Raw genomic sequence first — 24350 nt, forward strand, 5'->3', positions numbered from 1 at the left:
CAAAGAGGGAGTTCAGAGATGTTTAGAGAAATATCTCTTCTTTCCAAGTGTATAAGAGCATAATCCCTGTTAAGCCACAGAGAAGATGATGACATCTAACTGATTAAGATTATTCCTAAAATATTTTGACTGACAGTATGAGACCATAACCATCCAATAATCATGTATAGTCTATATTCCATATTCCATAATATTTTGTTCTGCCACAGGCAGATTCTATTTGTACATATACATACATGTACATATATGTAAATTGCTTCTAACCTAATAAAATTCAAGTAAACTACATTGTAAACCTTATTTTATAATATTTACCTCATTAATATTCTTTATTCTTTAAACAGAAGGTTGAAAAACCTCAAACATTTAAAAAATTACAGAAGTTATAGCTAAGGATTAAAGTTTGTCAAATTTTATCAATTTAATCATCTACAGAAGCAATTTTGTATGAAGATAACCTCTCATTTAAAAAATAGTAGAAAATTGAAAACTTTGGCATTTAAGTTACTAGATATAAGGATATAGAGTACAATCATTTAGAAGATCTAAATTGCTGACATAACCTAAAATAATTACAAATGTAAGCATTGGAAATTTAAGCTCCTGAAATGATAAGATTCAAGGGAGCATAACCAGATACACAGGAAGAGCTCTGGCTTAGTCCATCTCTCCTGCAGTAAGAGGAAAGTATCTTTTCTCACACACAAATATCCAAGACCCAAGTCAAAAATGAAGATAGCAACTTTGCATTCACTTGGTGAATTTTCAGATCCAATTATTTTAAAAGTGGAGAGGTCAGGGGTGGGAAACACAAAAATATCTCTTCAACCTAGAAAAAAATAAGATTAGAAGTCAACAAAGAAGAAAAAGATATAGCATGAGAAGAGCTGTGGAGATGGCAAGTGCCAAAAAATAAATAAAAATAAAAATAAAAATAAAAATAAGGAAGGGGGCAGAAAATAATCCTGAAATGAAAGCAACTGGGGAAAAGTAGTCAATTGTACTCTGAGATACAACAAAGCCCAAGGCTGTAATGTAGAACCAATTTCCCCTTTCCAGAAATCTGCCTATGCCTGAGAAACATACTTAACTCATCTTTTCAAGTGGATGGCAAACACAGATGCTATTTTAGATAAATCTGATCTCTTTTCAGATCAAGAGGCTTTCCAATATTTTGAATTTATAATGTATGTAAAATATGGAGTGAACTCTGTAATGTACAATAGAGTCAATAAAATGAATCAAAATTTGTGAATACATCAAAGCATATTTAATCTACTAAATTTTTGATAACTACTAAGATGTATAACTAGCCTGCCTGACTATTGTCATTTGGAAAAATGCATAATTTACATCCATTATAAGAAGATGTAATGCCATACAGAGTGAGGAAAATTGTTCAGCCTACCGAAGTTTCTATATTCCTGACCTCAAGGGATATGAAAGCAGACTGCATTTGTTCTCTAAGATTTAAGACATTCTTTCTACTTTTCTTACCCTGTCTTATCAATATCATAATCACTCCCTAATCATAACATATCATTTAATTTAAAAATATTCATTATGTACCTTCTACATAAAAGGAATTGTGCTACATGTTAGAAAAACAAATAGGTCAATGGCTAATACCAAGGTACTCATTCTTTAGTAAGGAAAACAGGTAAACACATAAACATAGAGTGATTAATGTAATCATTATGATACACGTTAACTATATAAATGAGATAATCACTAAAGCACACAGAACTGTGTCTATGCTGAGTAATTTCTAGGTTAGTGTTACTTATATTTATTCCATTACATGAGGCATAGCAGCAGAAAAATACCAGCATTACCAAATGCCCAAAGAATATTAGGAAATAAATCCTGGAAGGAGCTGATATTTAAAGAAGCTAGATGATATGATGGAATTAATATGGGCTTTAATGTTTGAGAATTTGAGAATAAATTCATGATTTCCTGAATTTATATGACCTTGGACATGCCACTCATGTTCCATAAGCATCAGTTTTATTGCACAGAAATCAAGTTAAACATCTACTTCTTTAGCTGTTTATGAGAATTAAATAACTTAGAACACAATAGTTGAAAATGCAGTTTATGTAGTCAGCCAGATAAGAGTTTAAATACTGCCTCAACTTCATCATCTTTAAGATGGGGATTTTATCAACATCGTAGAGTTATTAAGAAATTCAAATATTGCAATATAGTCATGTCACTTAATACAAGATAGAAACATTAATTTTCTCACAAAGCCTAGTCTTAGAAGAAAAGGCTTGAAGAGAAAGTCATTTTCAGTCAAGAGAACAACATGTGCATTTGTAGGGAGGCAGGACATCTCACGACATGCTTAAGAAACTGAAGTAGCTACATTATGAGAATTTTGAATATAATAGACATTTTGTCAGGTGATAAGGCAAAATTACATAAAATCTGATTTATACAGGGCTCCTTTTTTAAAAAACTCTGTTAAAATCCTTATTATATAGAACATTTTTAACGCTGTTAAAGACTTTGAAGCTATTCTGCAGAGAAAGAGATATTTAAAGCTTTTACCAAAAGAGTAATATGACTGGATTTTGTAGTGGAAAGATAGATGCAGTAACCAGAGGCAAAGAACATGTTTAATAGAATACCACTGTAGACCAGCAGAAGTGATTAGGGCCTAAACAAGCAGATATAGGCATATAGAGATAAGAAAATTATTCTAGAGGTATTTAAACGTCAAATCAGGAGGACTATGTAGGATTAAGAGATTAGAAAGAATTGTGAAAGACTTTTATGGTTGTGACTTGGGTAACACAGTGTCCTTTCCCCTCGTAGGTCCTATCCAAACACGTGCATGCATGCATACATACATACATACATACATACATACATACATATGCACATACTGATATTATGAAAAGTTAGTGAGATAATGAAATTATAATATTAAACATAGCAAAGAAGGGGTAAATTTGGGAACAAGATAAAGAGTTGTTAAAGAATTGGACACTTAGAGAATTTCTAGCAGACATTTGATAATGAGGCTATATAGCTCACTAAATAGGCTGGGGAGTGACCAGAATTGTTTAAGCTTTGGAAGTGAAAGAAATAACTCAAGGTTGAAAGTGCAACAACAACAAAAAAAATGTAAAGGATGAAACTCTGAGATGTATATAAGAAAATATATATAAAAGCTTTATGTCAACTTAACATCTTGACATTAATAAATTGATTGCAAAAGGGAAACTTGCTAACATGTATTAAACATGTACTATATGGCTGGAATATGCTTAGTACTTTAATAAACAGATTTCATTTGATCATCACAAAGCCCTTGTAAGGTAAGTAGTATTTATTCCCATTTATCAGTGAGAATCCTCGCTCAAAGAAAAATTAAGCAATTTGGCCAAATCATATGACCAATGAACAGGTGAGCCTAAACTCAACCAGGTTTTCAGGGTTCTCATTTCAGACTCCTTTCGTGACAAGCTGCTGACCTGCTTTATAGAATGGAATGTTTTCTCTTCATCTCTTTGCTTTTTTATGTCTCAGAAGACAAACAAATATCAGTTTTGTTTTAAAAGTATATCAGGCAATCATTACTAGTTTTAAAAATTAGAGAAAAAATAGATTAGAATATGGAAAAGAAAAAATTATTGTTTCAAACATATAGTATTTTATATATTATATATCTCCAAATGTACATTATATCATTGTGGTAAACTAATTTATAAAAAGATATTATCCCATTTGAAAAGTAAGAAAATAGGCTGAAATAGTTTGAGTAACTTTCTCAAGGGTACATGGATATAAAGAATAAGAGAATTTAAGTTTCAAATGACAAAAGCCCATGTTTATTAAACTATACTATCCATTAACAACTATTTTTTTTTTAAATTCACTAAGAAATGAATAAAATAAAGTACAGAATCCATATATCATCATTTCATTTATATAAAATTTTAAAACAAGAAAAATGGTAGGATAATATTATATTATCTATAGATAAACACAGATAAATGAAAATAAAATCTGAGAAGTATAAAAACACCAAATTCAGGATTGTGGTTACTTCTGGGGACAGGAAGGAGGGTATGATCGGGGAAGAGTACATAGATGACTTTATTTATATATATTTTTATGTATTAAGCCGTTGTAGGCACAGTTCTCTTTTTGCTTTCTTATACTATCTAAATATTTTAAATATTCATTATATATTTTAAAAGTTAGGAAAATAAAAAATATATAAAAGAACTCATAGAGTTTTATAGGTGGATTTGCTTTTCTTCAATTTCTACTCCTCTTTCCAAGATAGAAACCAGAAAAAAAATTCCAAGTAACATCCAACTCCATTTAAAACATCTCATCAGTCATTAAAAAAGAAGTTCAGTTAAATGAAAAGAAGGAAATGGCTATAGGGAATAGGTATTCTACCATGTCTCGAAAGTCTGAGAACAGTACATTATTCCTAGTTCTATTAAAAAACCTAACTTTTTAAAAATATTTCAGTTAGCTTGCAGATATCAGTATACGCAAATGATTTCTCAGGTTTCATAAAAATGACCCCATTGTAGTTTAATCTCCACGTAAAATAAAGCTGCTAAGAATACTGCTATGATTACAGGTATAATTGAAAAATATAATTTAAAGTCTTAAGCCTGTGAGAGTATAACAACTCCCAAATAATTAAAATAATCCCTATTTAATTGTATTTGCCTTTAGTTATTTTAAGAAAGGTAGTTTTTTTCTTTAAGTGAATAAATGCTTTCGAAAAAGGTATATTTAACTTCAAGTCAGAGATATTAGCAACTAATTCTAACCCATAATATTCACCGAAACAGCTCTGGGTACATGCCAATCTTTCTTTCTACATACACCTTAGGGAAGATGTTTAAAAATTGCATCTTGCTTCTCTAGTAATAAATTTAAGTATTTACAAAGTAGTTTGGTCTAAATATATTTCTAGTCTCAAGACAATTAGATCTACCTCATTAATCTCAATGTTTTTATTAAACAAAAGTCTGTACACTCCTAGGTCTTTTAGGATTTTTGAGCTTTTGAAAAGAATGACTTAACCCGTACTTAACTCCTTTAAGGTATTTTGGGAAAAAGGGCTTATTGTATAAATTCATGAATGAATAAATGCCAGCAACAAAATAGATGATACATTCACTCTAATATTTGATTAACACATTACAAAAATAGATTTTTTGTATGGATTTTATACAGGTTTTAGCCTCATTATCACTAAAAAGTTAAAGTAAAAACTTCAAAATAGATATATTTTTAATATATCTATTTTAAATGATGATAGTGCCCAAGTATATATTGTGTGTATATTGCATATATATGAAATCGTATGCATATACATGAATGGGCATATGTATAAAATATATTCAAACTTGTATGGAAGTATACTATATTTAACATTAGTGAATATATAACTACACAATTTGTTGAATTTTTACAAACTAACACAGCTATGTCACTCACACTCAGCTCAACAAACAATATATTACTATAGTCAGAGGCCCTATGTCCTCCCTTCTATCTTCCTCTACTCCCAAAGATAGCCACTGTCCTGACTGCTAACATCCAACATTAATATCACCTGATTTTTTACGCAACCATTTAAAACCAATGTGTAGTGCTGTAGAATTCTCCAGTTACAGAACCATTTCAAAAATTAGTTTGGACAAAAGTTTTGTATTGACGCTTTTCCCATTTTTGACCATAGTTTAAAGATGTAAAATGTAACTGTTATGCTTTCATTTAATAAGACTATTTTGTATAAATTCTTTTTGATATGAATACTTTGGAACACATTTTATTCTTATGCCAAAAAACTAGGTCCCATAGCAGGATATTAATGTACCCGTAAGTTCTTTTGTAAAGTGTTTTTCTGGCATTATTGCATACGGCAATCAACTATGCTTCTTCATAAGGAGTTTTATCTTTCAACTAGCAACTGTAATTTCCTGGAAGAGATTTCATCACAGACATCTGTCCTATAAAATGAAAGAGTCACTCAAAAAAGTATCTCGAAAATAGAACTAATATTTTAGTTGTAGGCAATGGGTATGTGGCTCTTACTGAACAAAGTGATATATTACTGAAATACACAAGAATTTAAATTTAAAATAAGTGAAGTGAAGTAGAGATTAAAAGCCCTAATTTATAAAAATAACATTATCTAGACTGCCTTCTTGTTGCAAAAGTGTCACATGCAAAACTCTTGGCTAGTATATGACCCAGTAATAATTATGCTTGAAAAATAATCTTAATGAATGATACAAAGTAAAACAAGTTTATGAAATTGAGGAGAAAGAGAAAATGACTTGGGGCATGCAGGGGTGAATGCAATGAATACCTGTCTCTCTTCTAATCTAACTGACATTGATTGGACACTTTTTTTTTTTTTAACAAATATTCATTGATGTGAGCTATGACTGAAAATCTAACTTGGTGCTGGGAATTTAAAGACCCTTATCTTTAAAGTCTTAGAAACAGTGATCTGTTAGAACCATCTCATACCAGCTTGTTAGAGACTATTTTAATTTTCAGGGATTTTGCAAGATAGTTGTCAAACACAGTCATTATTAATAATTAAGTGATATAAATTTTATCTCATTCACTCACATAATTTTAAAGATAATATATAATGAATTCAAACTTATATCTCTAACCAAAATTTATTTTCTGAACTCAGACCCACTTTTATACTTGATGTTTATACTTGTGTATCTCACAAGCATCTCAAACTCGGGCAGTTCACAAATGAAGTCAACTTCCTTTCTATAAATTTATTTTTCCCTTTTCTACTCTATGCTAGGAAATTATACCACCATCCATTCATCTGCTCATGCCAGAAACTTTTACACTTGAAAAATCATGTATATGCTGATTAACTCAAACTTTATCTCTAAGCAAGTTATCTTTTCTGAAGTCCAGACATATCAACTATATATTTCCACTTGGTTATATCTCACTTTGAGATATCTGAATTCTCAATATTGTCCCATAATCTACTATCTTCTACAGTCATTCCTAATCTGATAAATGACACCACCCTACACCATCTGGTCATGCCTAAAGCCTATAGCTTTAACCCTCTTTTTTATCTCATAATTATATACTGAATCAATCTTTTTTCTATTTTCATTGTCAATGGCCAAGTTCAAGCTATTGTCATCTTTTGTTTAGACTATTGAAATAGTCTTATAGGTGAGCTCCCCATAGCTACTTTGCTGCCAGCTAATCCATATCAAATAACATATAAGATCCATCAAAATGTGATCTTTTGAAAATGCAGATGTCATCATATTATTTACTGGCATAAAAATGTTCAGTGTTCTCTCACTACAATTAAGATAGTGTTCACAATCTTCATCACAGCATCTAATGTCTTATTGGCCCCTAACTAATCTTCCAGCTACATCGGGTTCTCCTTTCCCCTCCTGGCCAGTCACCCTGGCCATCTCCTTGTTTCTTCCTAAATTTCAGATGTTATTCTCCCTCTAGCAGGAATTATTTTTTTTTTTCTCTTAATATTTGCTTGACTGACTCGTCTTTCACTTTGCAAACCAGGAGAGTTCCTTCTACAATTCATTTCCATGATACTTGGTACCTTTCCTTTATAGCTAATTAAAATTATAATTAAAAACATACTTTTTAATTATTTGTTTACTGCCTCTTTCACTGTAATGTAATTTTCACTACAGCAAAAACCATACTTGTTTTATTTGCCTTTCATTTATCATGGGTCTGACATATGTCACTGTGATTGCCACACAGAGGGTATCAGATATTCGCTGAATACGTGGATGAATGAATCAGTAGCACAGTGTGTGCTTGTATAATCTTGTATGATCTGATTCTTTAAGTTTAAATTATCACTCACTGTGAGAGAGTTGATTAGATAGAACTGAGCTGCCTACATTTGAATAAATAGTTCATTTTCAGCTTTAGATCATGGCTAAGAATCTTGTATGTTAAGTTTCTTTCTAAAAATCTGCACTACTTGTTTCTATCCCAGGATTTTGCCTCTCTAGATTGTTAAAACTGTACAGGTCAGATTTTGACCTGTTGTTACCCACACTGAACAATCTGTTCTGATTCTGTGTCCAAACTCATTTATTCTTAAGTGGGAATGTTTTTATTATCTCCACAACCCTACTTATTTCCTGACCTATTTGAGTTCTCTGTTTCATAGATTCTCACTTAGGTTCAGCCTAAGACAGAACACTGATTAACTGTTATTAATTGTAATAACTCTAGCTGTTGTTCTCACTTTGCTTTCTCCAGGGAGATTCTCCTCAGTCCTTTGAGAATTTTCTTAGCTAGTTCTTAAATTTCTAGTAGTTTAAAGTTGATGCGCTTTAAAATTAAAAAAAAAAAGAAAAGAAAAGAAAAGAAAAAAGAAAACCATAAAACAAAAATAAAAACAAAACAAAACAAAAAGCTGATGTGTTTAAATCAGGGGTGGAGATGACTACCTAGATGTTGAAAAACCCTTGGCTTTAACTTTTCTAATTTCTGGTTTCCAAAGTGTGGTCTATTTCTGTACTCTTAGTGATTAGGCTGCCACTTTTCTTCATCAGAACTGGAAAAAGCTCAGGTGCTGAAGAAGCTTATTAATAATTTTAAATATAATAATTTCACAAATGTTGCTTAACAGTAGAAAAAGTTGTTTAAAAAGAAAAGTAATTTTTCTAACTTGTATTATTCATCTTTTCAAATATATCTTCCTTGCCTTCCCAATGAGTTGTAGAGTGAGAGAGGTCGTGTATCCAATGGTTCAAAGCATACGTTTTCATTTCTTACCCCCTGGGGTTTATTGTGCTTTACATTGACTCAGTACTTTTGCATTGCCAAATTACCTAAGCTCCTTAAATCTCGATATCCTTATTGTCAAATGAAAATACAATACCAATCATAATGCCTATATCATAAGAATACTATGAGAATTAATTAAATGAAAGAAGATGAAAACAACTTACATAGTATGGTACCTCAACATAGTATGTGTCAAAAGTAGATACTTACTATTATGGCATAAACTCCCTGCAAGTTAGCACCATGTTTATACTCCTGGATTGTAGGCATGTAGCACTGAACTTGAAAAAATAAGTTTATAATAAATTCTGATTGATTGATTGATTGATTGATTGATAAACCCAACCAGATTTCCAGAGTTCGTTTGTTTTGTCAGATCCTAATGACTAAGAAAATACTATCTCCCACTAGGAGAGCCATTTGTCACTATCTGCCAAAAAATGATATAAACATATAACTAATGTGTTTGCCGATTTTTATTTAAAAATTTCACTAACTACTTAATGCAGGGAAAGCCTCAGTCTTGTTGATAGAAATATAATTCCAGGACTTCTTTATAAGAGTTGGCTCAGACAACAGAAACACAGTACAGGCACACAGTCCAATGCAGGCTTCTCCCTGAAACACAACGTGTGTGAGGCCCCAGTTTAGCAAAGGCTGCGAGGCTCTGTAAATTTGAGCCCAGTTAGTCACCAGGAGCCCTTCTTAGTAGGCAGCTTGTTTCTCAGGGTCAACATAAGCATCTCAAGCTCAGGCAGTCCCCTATCGAACTTGACTTTTCTCCCAAAATTTGGTTCCTCTCATAGCTTCCCTATTCTAGTTGATGGTACCAGTCTGCACTCATCTGCTCATACTAGAAACCTAGATGTGATATATTTTCTTCCTTTATGGCCACTAACTCTTTGGTTTGTATTTGATGATATATATTGAACTTGTCTACTTTTTTCTTGCCTTGCTACCATTAACCTAGTCCAAGTCATCATCATTCTTTGCCTGAATGATTACAACAACCTCCTAAAAATTTCCTTATGTAATCCATATAAAATACCCTATCATAGCACCTAGAAAGATATATTTTTAATGCAGATGTCATTATATTATTTACTGGCTTAAAATTATCCAGTGTATTCCTACTGCAATTAGAATGGTATTCTGTCTTCCACAGAGCATAGCACGTCTGTATCATCTTGCATTATTCTCTCCTCATTCACTACATTCCAGGCACCCTGGCCACTCTCCTGTTCTCTCCTAATGTACACATTCTGCACAGGCTCTCTTAGCCTAGAATGCTTTTCCTCAGTTATTTTCTTAACTTTGGTTCATCTTTGAGGCTGTAACTTAAATTTTTCTTTCTCTGGGAAACATCCTTGAACATCCTCCTATCCTTCCTCCTTGAAGGGCAAGTTAGGTATCATGTCATTCATTCTCACAATACCTGTCCTTTTTCTGGGTAGCACTTATGGTAATAGTAATTAAATACTTACTTGTATAATTATTTATTTAATGCCTGACTCTTCTGATGGCAGAGATCATGTTTGTCTCACTTACTTTTGTATCTGTTATTTATTACTGTATTTGGCACATAGAGAATGCCAAAAATATTTTTGAATTCATAGATGAATAAATCAGTGGTACAATTTGTGATTGTATTAGATATTAATAGGATCTGATTCTTTAGGATGGAGAACTGTGATAGGATTGGACTAATAGATCTGTGTTTCCTACTTCTAAATAAATAGTTTATACTCAACTTCAAACCTTTGGCTATGGATTCTTACATCTTTAGTTTCTCTTTAAAATGACTTTTATTTTGTCCTGGAATTTTTGCCACCATGGTTTACCTCACCTGCCCTAATCTTGAATTGTGCTTTGATCTTTGACACATATCACCCTGATATGTGTCACATATCACATCTTCTTTGTGATTCTACTTAAGTTTTGTCCCTTCTGAAATTATTTTTGTCCCAGATTCTCATCTTACATCTCAGCCTGAGACAGAATATTCATCAACCATTATTAATTCTAGTTCATTCCTGCTTGGTTTCTTCAGGCTGCTTTCCAGGAGAAGCTCATCTCAGCATCACAAGACTCCTCTTTACTGGTCCCTGTTGCTTAGTGTCGTGCTCTTCAAACTCTGTGTGACTTGAGGCAATTGGAAATCTCATTTAAAATACATATTCCTAGGCCTCACTCCTAAAAATTCTGATATGTAAGACTTGGGATGAAGCTTCCAAATTTGAATTTCTAGCAAGCTCCTGTGCCATGCTGATGCTAATAGTCTTAAACTTATATTTTGAATAGCACTATTCTAAGATTTTGGGGCAAATCTATTAAGATTCAGTGGAAGTTGACTGACTGAGGTTTCGAAAATGCCATGACTGTTTTAATTTTTCTTAAATTTGGTAATCATAATCTAAGCAACTTCTCTATTTTTACTATTTAAGCCATCAGCCTTCTTCTACAACCTATGAAGACTCCTCCGCTTAGAAACTCTTTTCTATAACAAACGTGGCTATTTATTCTTTCTTTTATATGTATTTTAAAGTATAGTTTTATTCTGCAAACTAGTCATTGATCATAGTCTAATTATTTTACATTAAGAGAAGATGTGCATTACAGTGGTTAAATACATAACATTTCATATGCTGTAGCCTCATTTAGGTCCTGGATCAGACATTTATTTATTAGCTAATTCGATTTATTCACCTGTCAAATTAAAAAGATAATAATAGCTACATTAATAATATCTATCTCCTAACAACGTTGCATTGATTGGTTAAGTAAAAGAATTTGGAAAAATCTTAGCATGTTGCCTGTCATACAGGAGCACTAAAAACTGTTAGCTATTGTTCCAGAAAAATCACTAAAACTGGTACTATGTTTTATGCTTCTGTTTATTCCATAGCATGCAGCACAAACTTGGCACAAATTGGTGATCAATAAAAGTTTAAAATTATGACTTAATGTCTGCCAGAAAAATAATAAGTGTAGTATTTTTAAATGTTTAGTAACTTGATTCAGTCAGGGTGCTCCAAAAAAACATAGAACCAACAATATATACATAAATGGTATATGTGTATATATATATTATATAGAAAATATATGTATTATATAGGAAATGTTTGTAATAGATAGAAAATATATATGTATAATATATAGAATATATACATATAATATATAGCAAACTATGTATAATATACAGCATATACATATTTATGGAACATATGTTTATATTATATATGTGTTTATATATTTAAAGAGATTTATTTTAAAGAACTGGCTCATATGATTATCGGTGTCGTGTTGGCAAGTAAGAAATCGCTAGGGCAGGCTAGAAGGCTTGAATCTCAGCAGGAGTCTATGCTGCAGATTTAAGGCACTATTCTCTGGGAAACTTCAATGGTTTCTCTTAAGGCCTCCAAGTGATGGAGGATGAGGTTTTCTAACATTATTGAGGGTAATCTGTGTTAAAGTGAACTAATTTTAGATTCTAACTGCATCTATAAAATATCTTTATAGTAACATCTAGATTAGCAGTTGATTAAATAACTGGGCACTGTAGTCTAACCACATTGACACATGAAATTAACCAACACAACTGCTTTATTTCTATAGTGCAAAAATAAAATTCGCTCTTGGTATTTAAGGATCTCCAGAATTCATCTCAATTTCTCTCTTCTAATTTTTCTCTCCTTAATGGCGAGATTCATTTTTCAAGTTCCGGCATTTTGTGAAGCCTTCTCCAATCATTCATCTTCACAAGAACTCTCCCTTCTCTGTTCTTACAATCATTGTAACTTTCCTGCATCCCTCCTGTATTATAATCCTCTGTACATGTAATAATTTTTATTTGTTGAGAGCTCCTTGATTTCAGGGACCATGCTTTCCTTTTATTTCTGTTCCCTATGGAGACTTTTTACCATGGTAATCAGAAGATATTTATCAAATTTATTAAATTATCTACCAGAAAAAAATTTAAATAATGGATTTATTAATTCTGTAAAATTTAATTCACTTTTTTTGAAGGAAAAACATTTAAAGAGTGTAATACATTGACAAATTGTCCATTTCCTATTTTTATAATAATATGATTTACTAAAAAATTATTTAGTAAATAAGATATATAATATTTGGGGCAATATATCATGTGGGTGAAATACCAGGTGGACATATTTTTAATGACAATAAGTTCAGTTTTATTTAAATGATATATTTTCTCACCATTCATTCAAGAAAAAAAGAATAGTTATTCATTTTTAAATTCAAGGAGCAGGCTATAAAACAGCAGGAACTCAGGCCATTCAGCAACCCATCTATCTTGAGAGGAATAAAACACTATTCCACTCTGTACTGGCTGGCACAACTCTTCACCAACAATCCCCCATTTAGATATAAAAACAAGCTGGCCTTTGTACTTTGTTTATGCTGTCACTGGAGCATTACTCTCAAAATACTTCAGCAACACAAAAAAGATGTTGCTGTCTTTTACAGGCATAGCTAAAAAATATTCATGAAAAGTGTTGCTCAAAGAGCATATTTAACTCAGTTGGTTTCCTCATTGTAGAATGATAGAGATACTAAATTCCTTAGTTTGTCAAGATCTTGAATGTTTTCTCATTTTACATACACTTAAGTAAAATCCTAAACTACGGAACATTTATTTGGTAAGTATAAGAGAAATGATGTAAATTTATCTATATGAAATTACTCCTAACTCGTCCCCCTTCCAGTTTTTTATATTTGTAATCTAAAAGAGATAGAAACAGAAGCAATACTGTATTATAGGTAAAATGATAAAAATAAGTGTCTGATTCAGAAAAGGCAGAAAGGAACAACTGGTATAATCTCCCTGAGGATATGGGGAAGAAGGTCAGGAAAGATTTCATTTGAGTAAACATTAGAACAAGAGTACATATTTTCCAGATGGATAAGGTGGGAGACAGGAGAGTTGGTGCAGAAAGAGGGAGCCGCATAAAATAAGCACTAAGGAATGACACAGCTTGGCTTATTCTATTTAAAGAATGGAGAGAATGTATAAGGTAGAGTGAAAAAGAAATACAGGCATTATTTTCCATCCTGTGAATTTCAAAATTTGATATCTGAGTCCAATGTGCTTCATGATCTAGTTTCATATTGTCTGTACAACCTGAATTTATTCACCCAATAGGCGCTGAACAAATATTAATAAATACGCAAATGAATAACATTTCCTAAATTGCTATATGAAAGGAATTTTACCAAGGTTTGTGGAGAATAAAAACAAATAGCTATAACTGAAAAAAAAATCAAAACAAAAGCAGTCAAGACCTTGTAGTTAAATAAGAAATATGACAATTAATTGTAAATATGGATAGAAAGTAATATAGAGAAAGTCTTCAGAAATTAACGATATATTGTTTCCACTACTCTGCAGATAAAATTATGACCTCAATGGTCTCTGCACCTATTCTGTTCATTGCTACTTTGCAGAAATTGTTTATAATATTTTGATTTATAATATTTTTCCTTCCCTGCCTTCTTAAATGCTTTAATTTCCTTTTTTTTTTTTTACATATCCAGATTCTACCTATGTCAAAGAGAAAAGAAAGGATAATGATTGTCTTTTTTTTTTTGCCAAGTATTCTAAAACATCATATTTAATCCTCACAACAACTTTTGAAGTGAGTAAAATAGGCCCCCTTATTTTACCACTATAGCTATGTCTGATTCAGAGGTTAAATGATATTCCCAGAAAACATAAACAATGAGTGGTGGAACTAAAAGCTACACCCAACTCTATCTCCTTTCTCTCCAAAGCTCAGTTCATGTGTTATTTTCTCTAGAAATCATTCTCTTAGGACAACATCCTCTACTGTCCTCTCCTTTTTCCAAATTCCTACGATCAACATCTCACACACTAACATGTCAGTTTTTTTCCTAATAATTCTTCAGGTTAATTTCATCCCCTCACATGGATTATGAGATCTTTGATGGATAGAGCCACATTTTACGTTCTTTTGCATCACCCATAAAACTAAGAACACTGCGGATCATATAGCAAGTGCCTTGAAATATCTGTGGATTGATTAGGCTGCATCTTCAGGAGTTTTATCCCTGTTTCACTTTAATATAACCCTCTTCCCCCAGTGACAAATCATCAACCATTACCATGCTCAGTGGGAAGATGTGGATAGGTTATTTTCTGATGTGCAATACATTTTCAGAGTCAATTCTTGTATATCTTAACAAAGTGGTCTCAATATTATCTCATCATTCTACAACTAATACTCTGCAAAAGCTACCAACTTCAGAGGTTAAAAATGATTCTGTATGTTAATGACTGTTACAGACTTTAGAATAATAAAATATAGCTATATGATTATAATATTTAAAGAATAATTTACTTCTATTTCTTAATTTCTACAAAATATATCCCTGAGCTAATATGATGATTGAATCAATGACCCTATTTTAAAATAAAAATTTACTGCTGATATGTATTTTAATTGGCCTACTAAGAAAAATAGTCTAACTTTAATTACAAAGAGCATTAGTAAATTGAACAGTGAGAATTTCACACCATAGTAGATAATTTGTGATGTATTGAAGGGTAATTGAGGTGAATAATAACTCTACCTATATTTATAGCTAGACCAAAGTGCTAAACCACTTCCAGAGGTAATACAATGACATGACTCAAGTGAAATCAAAGATAACCGATGCCATTTTTAAAACAATCACCTTTTATATGTCAATTATACCTTAATAAAAAAATATGATGATCACTTTTTCATTTGTTAAATTGGAAAAATGAACCAGTTGATAAACTACATATATCTCATATGCATTAATGTGTGTAAATGATTCCAAATTTGTCAAATATAGCACTTAAAAGGGTAGAAAGTTATTAATTCTAACTACAGTAAGCAATAACAATTGTGACAATATAAAATAAAGAATCTGAGGGAACTGCTCCTTCGTAACCTCATCCAGAGACTAGCAGGAAGATTCTGTAACAAGCTATGTCTAAAAGGAAAAGGCAGGGATTCTGTGGAGGCAATGCTAGGCTGGCTGAGAATAAAGATCCAGCCCTTAATTGCTGCAAAAGGGTTTCCGCAAAGTGTGAGTTTAGATCATTGTTAGGAAACAGGTAGAAGTGGTTTTCTGGGGTCTTCTATCATAGAAGAAATTTTAAAAGAAACTTCAGAAAGAGCTGGAGAGAAGAATTTACAGAGAAATAAGAGATTCACATTGCTCCTCCTCTTTTGTTGGGTGGTAGTAGGGGTAGGAGAGGTGAACAGACAATCTTTCCTTGAGATTTATAAGTAATTTAGAAGGTGCTGGCTCTCCTTTCCTGCTTGCAAGTTACTAAGCAGCAGAATTCTAGTTATTCCCAGTACTTCCAGGGCCTAGGGACTGGACAGCTGTAAGATGGCCAAGAAGCACAGACAGGGAGAAGAGGGCAGAGTCCACTCTAGTTTCCTATGGGACTTAGTGATATAAAAAGAGAATTGTGAGTTTCCTATTAGTTTAGGTAGTCTATAGACCATAGTTGGAAGCTCTAAATAGGGATCAAGTCTTGTATGAGATATCCTGGTAGAACAAAGTGATAGGATCATAGAAGTGGTAACAGCTCACTTGGGATGAGAGGGGAATGTGGCTTCTTCATCCATAAGATCGCCTTCTACAGGAAGCTGTGAAGACTCACTGGCTCCTGAAATTCATCTCTTGTTACCCTTCAGAAGCAGCCAAGAGCATCAGCTGGATATGACAAACCGCCAAAGACAAACCGGATGTGGGCCTTAACAGCAGGAGTCATACATATTGTACTAAAATTTGCAACTATGAAAGAATTTTGAAATATGATGGGAAAAGTGCCACCCTTTTTCTGTTTTATGAACGCAATATAATCTGATACTAGTTTCATCAGAAGCTTGTACACTCTGGGGTGCATATAACACTTGTCTTTCTAAATGTACAATTATATTAATTCATAGAAATTGGTGTCAAATCCCTATCACTTCATAATTATACAACTATATTTTCAAGTGTAAAGGAGGGATTTTGTATTTATATATGAAATAGTTTATCTTGTTGGTTTGAGCTCATTGTTATAATTATTGCGATAAGTTTGAATACTGATTCTGCCATTGAAAATGTTAGCTACTGGGTTATATAATAGCAATTTGTTGTTATAGTTAACTTTAAATTTTACATGTTTGCACTGCACTCTGTAGAATGTGATTTAGGCTACCACTTTCATTGTATAAACCTAGAACTACAGGTCTGATACCAAATCTAACGAAGTACAAAAAAGGAAAAAAACATAGATATGGTTATAGTTGCTAAATAATAAATAAAGTAGCAAATCAGTTTCCACATGAAGTAAAATAATACTCTTTTTAGTGAAAGGACAGTTTGATGTTAGGAAATCTATGGATTTGTTATAACATCTGATAAAGAGAAATTTAATGTGGACCATGGAGAAGAGAGAACACACAGCTGAATACTAAAGGGCATGCAGCCCCTAGACTCACTAGATATATGAAGTGCATGCTATTAACAATAGTACCGGGCAGCACGCAAGTGTGAACTTCAGCAAAATAACAGATTTATACAAGTCGTGGGTCTGTGGTGGTATTTCAAGATTACATGAATCGACGAATGTTAAAGTAGCAAATATCAACAGTGTCAATTTAAAAAGAATCTCACAACTGTTCATAGCATATTTTCTAGGAAAATATTCATAAATATGAGAATATTACAAAGATGTTAATAATAAAATTATTTTAAGCAGAATATTATAAAAATACTTATCTAACCCTGAGAAATGACCAAATTATATAAAGTATAATATTAAATAATGTTTTGACCAATATGTGACATGGAGTGTTTCAAAATTAAACACAATATAAGATGAAGTGAAAAATAGGACATTAAAATTCATGTATACATGGCTTCAAAAGATCTTAAGATGTTAACAAAAACTTGTCTGTGAATGTTAGATTATGATTTATTTCTTTTTTTCGTTTTTCAAAATAAGTATGTATTTTTTAAATTAAAGGGCTCCTATTACAGAAATCATATACACATATTTTCTCTAATTATTAAAATGATTTTTTCACTCGTATCTCTTTCTGCCACACAAGGAACATTAAATGGCTTGTTTGTACTATTACATATGTCACTGGAAATTTAGAATTCAAATTTAAATTTTTTTAGGATCTTTTCACTGTAACATATACAAATGTATTCTTGCCTCACCATTTCTGAGGAATACATCATTTCAAGTGTTCATGAAAATTTCTAAGCTATGTAAGTGTTATTGACTGATAGGTGATTCAGTTAACAAAATGCAAATACATGGATTTGAATTTTATCTCCTTTCCTTTCCAAGCTTCTGTTCAGAACAATAACTTTAGTATGATAGAAGAAAGCCATACAAAGACATTTAAAAAGCAGATTATATAATCTATATATGGGAAAATCAGTCTCAAAGTAATCACTAAATCAATAATTATATAGCAATTAATAATTACCTGTAAGATATTATGCTGAATAATCTGTGGCTGCTTGAAAGATATATAAGACATAACTCTCTTCCCTTACAGGTTTTATAATCTCACTTGGGAGATTACACACACACACACACACACACACACACGTCCCCACCCACATCAGTGCTGTGAGAATTAATGAGATGACATATGTTAAGTGCCAATCAGTGTCCACTACATAGTAGACCCTTAATATATTTTAATTTCTTCCTTTGTCATACATCGTTAATTTTTAGTTTAAATCTTTTTATTTTTCATATATATGTATGTGTATGGGCTTCCCGGTATACCCTGTGCTCAGGATTTGGGAGCAGGGCAGAGCACATTAGGTGGAATAATCCTTTGAGAATTTTGAGGAATGGAAGTGAGGGTGGAGAGGACCTCGAGAGGGAGACACTGAACTTCCTGCTAATACAGGCTTGCCAAGTTTAGATTATGTAAAAATAATAATAAGAGATATGACTGCACTTGAATTCTAGTTTTAAAAAAAAAATGTATGGTTAGATGAAGGCTCAGAGAAAATATATAGCTTGCCTAAGGAGTCACAGACAGTAATTTAAAACAATTCTGTTTGACATTAATAGTCTATCTTCTATCCCAAAAAAGTCACAAGACTTTATATATTTTTCAGTTAAAATATACAAGTAGCAAAACTTAGCAAATCATTATTCATGAATAATTAGTAAAATGTTCTCTTAAACTGCAGATGGATGCCATTGTGCAATTCTGGGAGAAAATAAAGCTTGCTGCTTTATTAAAAGTCCACAGTCATTTTATTTTATTATTCATTGAATCTAAGGCACTATATCCCCTGTGCCTTCTTGGATTACCTTTTATTGAATAAAAAATTTTTGTTTTGATGAAATGGAATAAGGAGTTTTGAGATTTTCTTACATTAGTCATGTTTAAAAATTAAAACAACAGCTTTTAATATCTATTCAATAATTCATTCTAATATAATTGATGAGGAACTCAAGTTATTAAGTGTCCAAAATAATAAAATTGGGCAAAAGAAATAACAACAAGGAGAGTGTGCCATAATTTACCATAATAAATAGCCTTTAATGACACTGAAAAATACAATAGGGCTATAACACTTTTCCCAGTGTTCTGAAAGTGCCAAGCAGAATACTGAGCACATATTTAGCGCTAAACAAATTACTTTTGATTGATGATAGCTGCCAAGTCCCAAGTAAACTGTAGCATTTGAGAGAGTCCATGAAAGTGTTGAAAATCCTATCTTCTAGAGTGAATCCTTATGGCATCCATGGAAAGACCCACAGAGTTCTTGAGAATTTTATACACACAGAGACACTGCCAACTTGAAGTGAAGGAGTCAGAAAGTATGCTGTGAGATGGTCTCAACCTGCCATTGCTGGCTTTGCAAATGAAAAAGTAGCCCAATGTCAAGGCACATGGCAAGATTTGTTAGCTAGAAGAAACCCTCAGTTTGGAGCCAGCAACAAAACAAGGAACTCAGTCTTACAACCACAAGGAACCGAATTCTGCCAACAACCCAAATGAACAAGGAACTGATTCAGTTCTCCCCTAGAGCCTCCAGAATGAAATGCATCCTGCCTATATTTTAATTTTAATCTGGTAACACTTGTACTGGACTTCCGATCTATAGAACTGTAAGATGATAAATCTGTGCTGTTTTATGACAGTAAATGTCTCATTTGTTATGGCAGCAATAGAAAATTAATACAATTTAAACATTTATTTTTTTCTGAATATGATCATTCTAAATTATCTTCATAAGACTATATCTTGTCATTTTTTTCAGCCTTCTCTCAAATATATTTTAGTCTTTATGCTTTATAATTTTTAAATTGTTAAATAATTTCCTAAATTTATCTTGGAAACATTGAATTTGGATTCAAACTGCAAACAATTTTTATTGCTTTTGTCTACAGACTATGAATCTGGGACCACTTAAATTATTGAATGGATTTTGTTGGGTCATACATGTAAATTCTGCCACCAAACTTCAGCGGAGGCTGCCTAATAGTTCTGAATTCTAAGGATATACCTGTGCTCATCCACTTAGTGGAAAAGTCTAAACAGTTGTGTTTCTTTGATGCACCGTCCCCATGATATTTCTTGTAGACTCTTATATTTAAGAGTGTTGTCTATGGCTATGCTACCCTGAATAAGCCCGATCCCATCTGATCTTGGAAGCCATGCAGGTTCTGGCCTGGTTAGTACTTGGATGGGAGACCACCTAAGAAGACCAGGTGCCATAGGTGTAAAAACTAAAAAAATAAGGTATTGAAAGCTGACCAGGTCCTTGCAATCTTTGAGGTCAACCAAGTGTTGACTCGCCTAAAAAAAATTTAAAAAGTGTTGTCTTTAAGGACCTTGGTACTCTGATAGACTCTTCTATTAGACTCCGCTTGGGCTAGCTCCAGGCCTCATCTTCTGTTCCTAGCTTTGCCCTTGATTACTCTCAGGGCTGCCTCTTTCACTTCATTTCTGTCCTCTTTGATTTCTGATTTCTGTACTTTCTTATCATTTCAGAAAAACATTTCAAAAGAAGTGTTATGTTTTTAGAGTTTTTCACTTAACAACTGACAGAAAGGTACTCTCCATATATTTTTTTAGACCTACCCAAATTTATTTCTTTTTAAATGAAGCAATGCATTTCATTGTCTATACAATGAAAGTTTTATACCTTAAGTTGTAACCAAAATACTTTTTCCACTCAACTTTTAAATGCATTTAACTAGTGCCATTCTTGATGGTACCAAAGTCAGGAAAAATAAGTAACAGAGCATGGGTAATATGTGGCACATCGTAAATTCCTAATTTCTAAAAATATATTGATAGCACTATATGAAAACTTTCTTCCAGACTCCAAATGCAGAAAAAAAACGGTCTCTAAGAATCAAATTCTAAGACATTTAAAGCCTGTCATTGTAGTCTTTGTACTGCTTTATATTTTCAATAAACATAATTAAGGTCAAATCTAAATTTAGAAAGTATATCTTCTTTTAGGTTTATAACCTAAAGCTCCACTTTTCCTTGATGATATTTATGAGCAATCAAGCCACTCAACCAGAAGTAATCCCATCCTTTGTGCTTCCATATCAAGATATAACAATTTGTTTATATATTTGTTTTTGTTTTTGTTTTTGTTTTTGTTTTTTACAAGACTGTGAGTATTTTGAAAAGAGAAGCCATATCTACTAAAAGTATTTTGGCAGGTCCAGAATTTAGCACTGAATTTATCTACTGAATAAATATTTCATAATTTTACTCAGTGAAGAAGTTTAGTAAAATGTAAGTTTATAATTCCGTAGTATATATAATTTCACCCTGATTTTTTCTATTAGGAAAAACTGTTACAGTATTACAAAAAATATCATAGTATTATAGGCCAGCATTTACAAAACACGTCAGTCCAAATGAAATAGCATATAGCCTGAGTTTTCCGTCTTTCCTTCTCTCCCTGTTTATCATCTAATTCACGTTTCATTACATAGTGAATGAATGAGTTTTTTGATTCTGGAATAAGTCTAATTTTAAATTGTATTTTACCTGAAGCATTGCTAACAGGATAACGATAATGCTCAATGAAAGAAAATGCTTAAGTGCTTAAAGGAAGTAACATTGTCAGCATTTAAAATAAATGTTTTTTAGAGTTGCTCAAAGTAATCTGCATTTACTTACTTAAGAAAATTAACATTATATTGTCAAACAAAGAAATAAACAAATCCCAAACAAACAAAATCTTTGAGAATTTGGTTAGGCATAAAAGGCAAGAGCATTATACAGGTAGCATCATCTCACATATATTCAAGCTTCCACAGCTATATTTTATACTCAAAATGCTCAACTGAAATGGTGTTTAAAATATCAGTCCCCTGTGAATCTATTTTTATACTAATCTTTTCATAGTAAACCACCCACTCTAAAGTCTTTAATACATATAGTTATTGAATTAGGACCCAATCTTCACCTCTTTTTTCATGTAACTTTCTATGTCCTATAGGATATACAAATGTGGGTCCCCCTCAATATTTCCATGCAAAATAAAGAAATCAAACTCATTCTATTCTCTAACAAAAGTTTAAAAATTTTTCCTTTTTTTTCTAAAGGAGAAAACTTAAAACCATCTCTGCTCTTCCTTTTTCTTTATTTTACTTTTAGCTAATCCATCACAAAGAATTGCCGTATTTGCTTTCTTTCATGTCTTCTATCAATAGCATGCCTCCCCCTATTTCCACTGTTTTTATCAGGATTAGGCCATTATTTTATGCGTTGACAAAGTAATTTTCAACAATCCCTCCTAATTCTAGTATTTTATTATAATTTTTATGACTAATCATCCTGACCAGATTGTGGATTCTTGTACTCAATAACGACAGTAAAAATCCAACTTAAGATTTTGCAGGTAGGAGACAAGTGATGAAACTAAAATAATCACTTAATATTATCCACCAAAATATGTCTATAGCCTCTGTCTGCTCTGGCTATACAATTTTTAGTACATTTTCCTCAAATGCTCTTCATTCCAACTTGTCACTCTAGGACAATGCATATCTGTTTCATCTTTTATGTTTTTGTCAGTGGTTTTCATATTGTAACAGATTCCCTTCTCATTGTCTCCCCAATCCAAAATTCACAAAATGCTGCTTAACGCATCTTTTTGAGGTAATTTAAATAGTGGTAGGAAACCAAAACTTGGGTGTCCTTTAGACCTCAGCTGGTAACTATGCCATTTACAGGTTATATAACTTTAGAAAAGCCTCAGTTTTCTCATTGTAAAATGAGATTAATAATAACAACAATAATAATACTTTTGCTTCATGAAATTGTGAGGCCTGTATGACATAAAACATATATAGCATTTAGTAGAATGTCTGAATTATATATTAAGTAGTATTGTTATTGATGTTGAAATTTATTATTATTATTATTATTAATTCCATTACAAGTCTCCATCACACCAGCCTACATTTGGTAACTTCTTCCAGTCTCTGTTAACTCAGCATATTGAGCGCTACATTATTAAACATTAATTTTGCCCTAATTGCTTTGCATATTTGCACAATATGGGTATTTTCAAAGAGGGCACTGAGAGAACATTTAGAAAGTAGTAAACAGTTTATTATATGTTGTAATATTTTTTAAATTATGAAATATTATGAAAAGATAAACTAGAATCAATATCACTGAGCATTCATCATGGACCAGAAAATTGCTAGGTGCTCAGTAACTAGAAATATGTTTGAATATTCTATTATACACAGTTTTGCCATATATTTTTATTCCTTAAAACTCAAACACATACACACATACACATTTTCACCTTAAGATTACCTTAAGTAAATAGCTTACCTTAAGATTATTCTGAGATCAGCTTCAGAAATGCTCCAAAGTGAATATCTACAAATCAATAATTATGAAATTACAGTTAGTTTGAAAATAAAGATATTTTTACTTTTAGCAATAATTTTTAACATTTTCTACAATAAATTAGTTGCACTTCAATTCACTAGAAGTTTCGACTTGTTGCTTTGACTATTACAGTAAAGTTTTGGCATATCATAAAATACTTTCATAAAATCAATAAACTTTTTTTTTCCTTTTTTTAATTATAGTGACATTGGTTAACAAAATTCAGTAAGTTTCAGGTGTACAAGTCAACAGTAAGGCATATTTATATTGCATTGTGTGTTCATCATCCATAGTTAGATTTCTGTCACCATATATTTGACCCTTTTTATCTCACCTACCTCTCTCTTCCTCCCTCTCCCCTACCCTCTGGTAACCCCTAGTCTGTTGTCTATAAGTAAACACTTTTAAGCCAAAAGGATTTAACTTTTTTATGGCTTACAATGACTATTAATGGCTTATATCACAAATATCATCATATTAAGCATTATTGAATTGTGTTGAAAATTAACACTTTAAATAAAACTATAATAATAACACTGCTTAACTTGCCTGAACACTAGACTGAAGCATTTATTTTAGAGGAGCATG

At 31.9% G+C, this 24350-nt stretch overlaps 1 protein-coding gene and 1 pseudogene across 2 annotated transcripts in view; one reads left to right on the forward strand and one right to left on the reverse strand.

Moving 5' to 3' along the window:
- Positions 1-24350, reverse strand: part of CNTN1 (contactin 1) — a 271156-nt gene that overhangs the window by 178265 nt on the left and 68541 nt on the right. For both annotated transcript variants that reach the window (XM_039882303.1, XM_039882304.1), the window contains exon 2: positions 23703-23750. The gene's annotated coding sequence lies outside the window, so the exon portion shown is untranslated. The remainder of the gene's footprint in view (positions 1-23702; positions 23751-24350) is intronic.
- Positions 20490-20608, forward strand: LOC120618682 (uncharacterized; annotated as a pseudogene).

This window comes from Pteropus medius, unplaced genomic scaffold (assembly GCF_902729225.1).
Source record: "Pteropus medius unplaced genomic scaffold, Ma_sr-lr_union100, whole genome shotgun sequence".
NCBI classification, from domain to species: Eukaryota; Metazoa; Chordata; class Mammalia; order Chiroptera; family Pteropodidae; genus Pteropus; species Pteropus medius.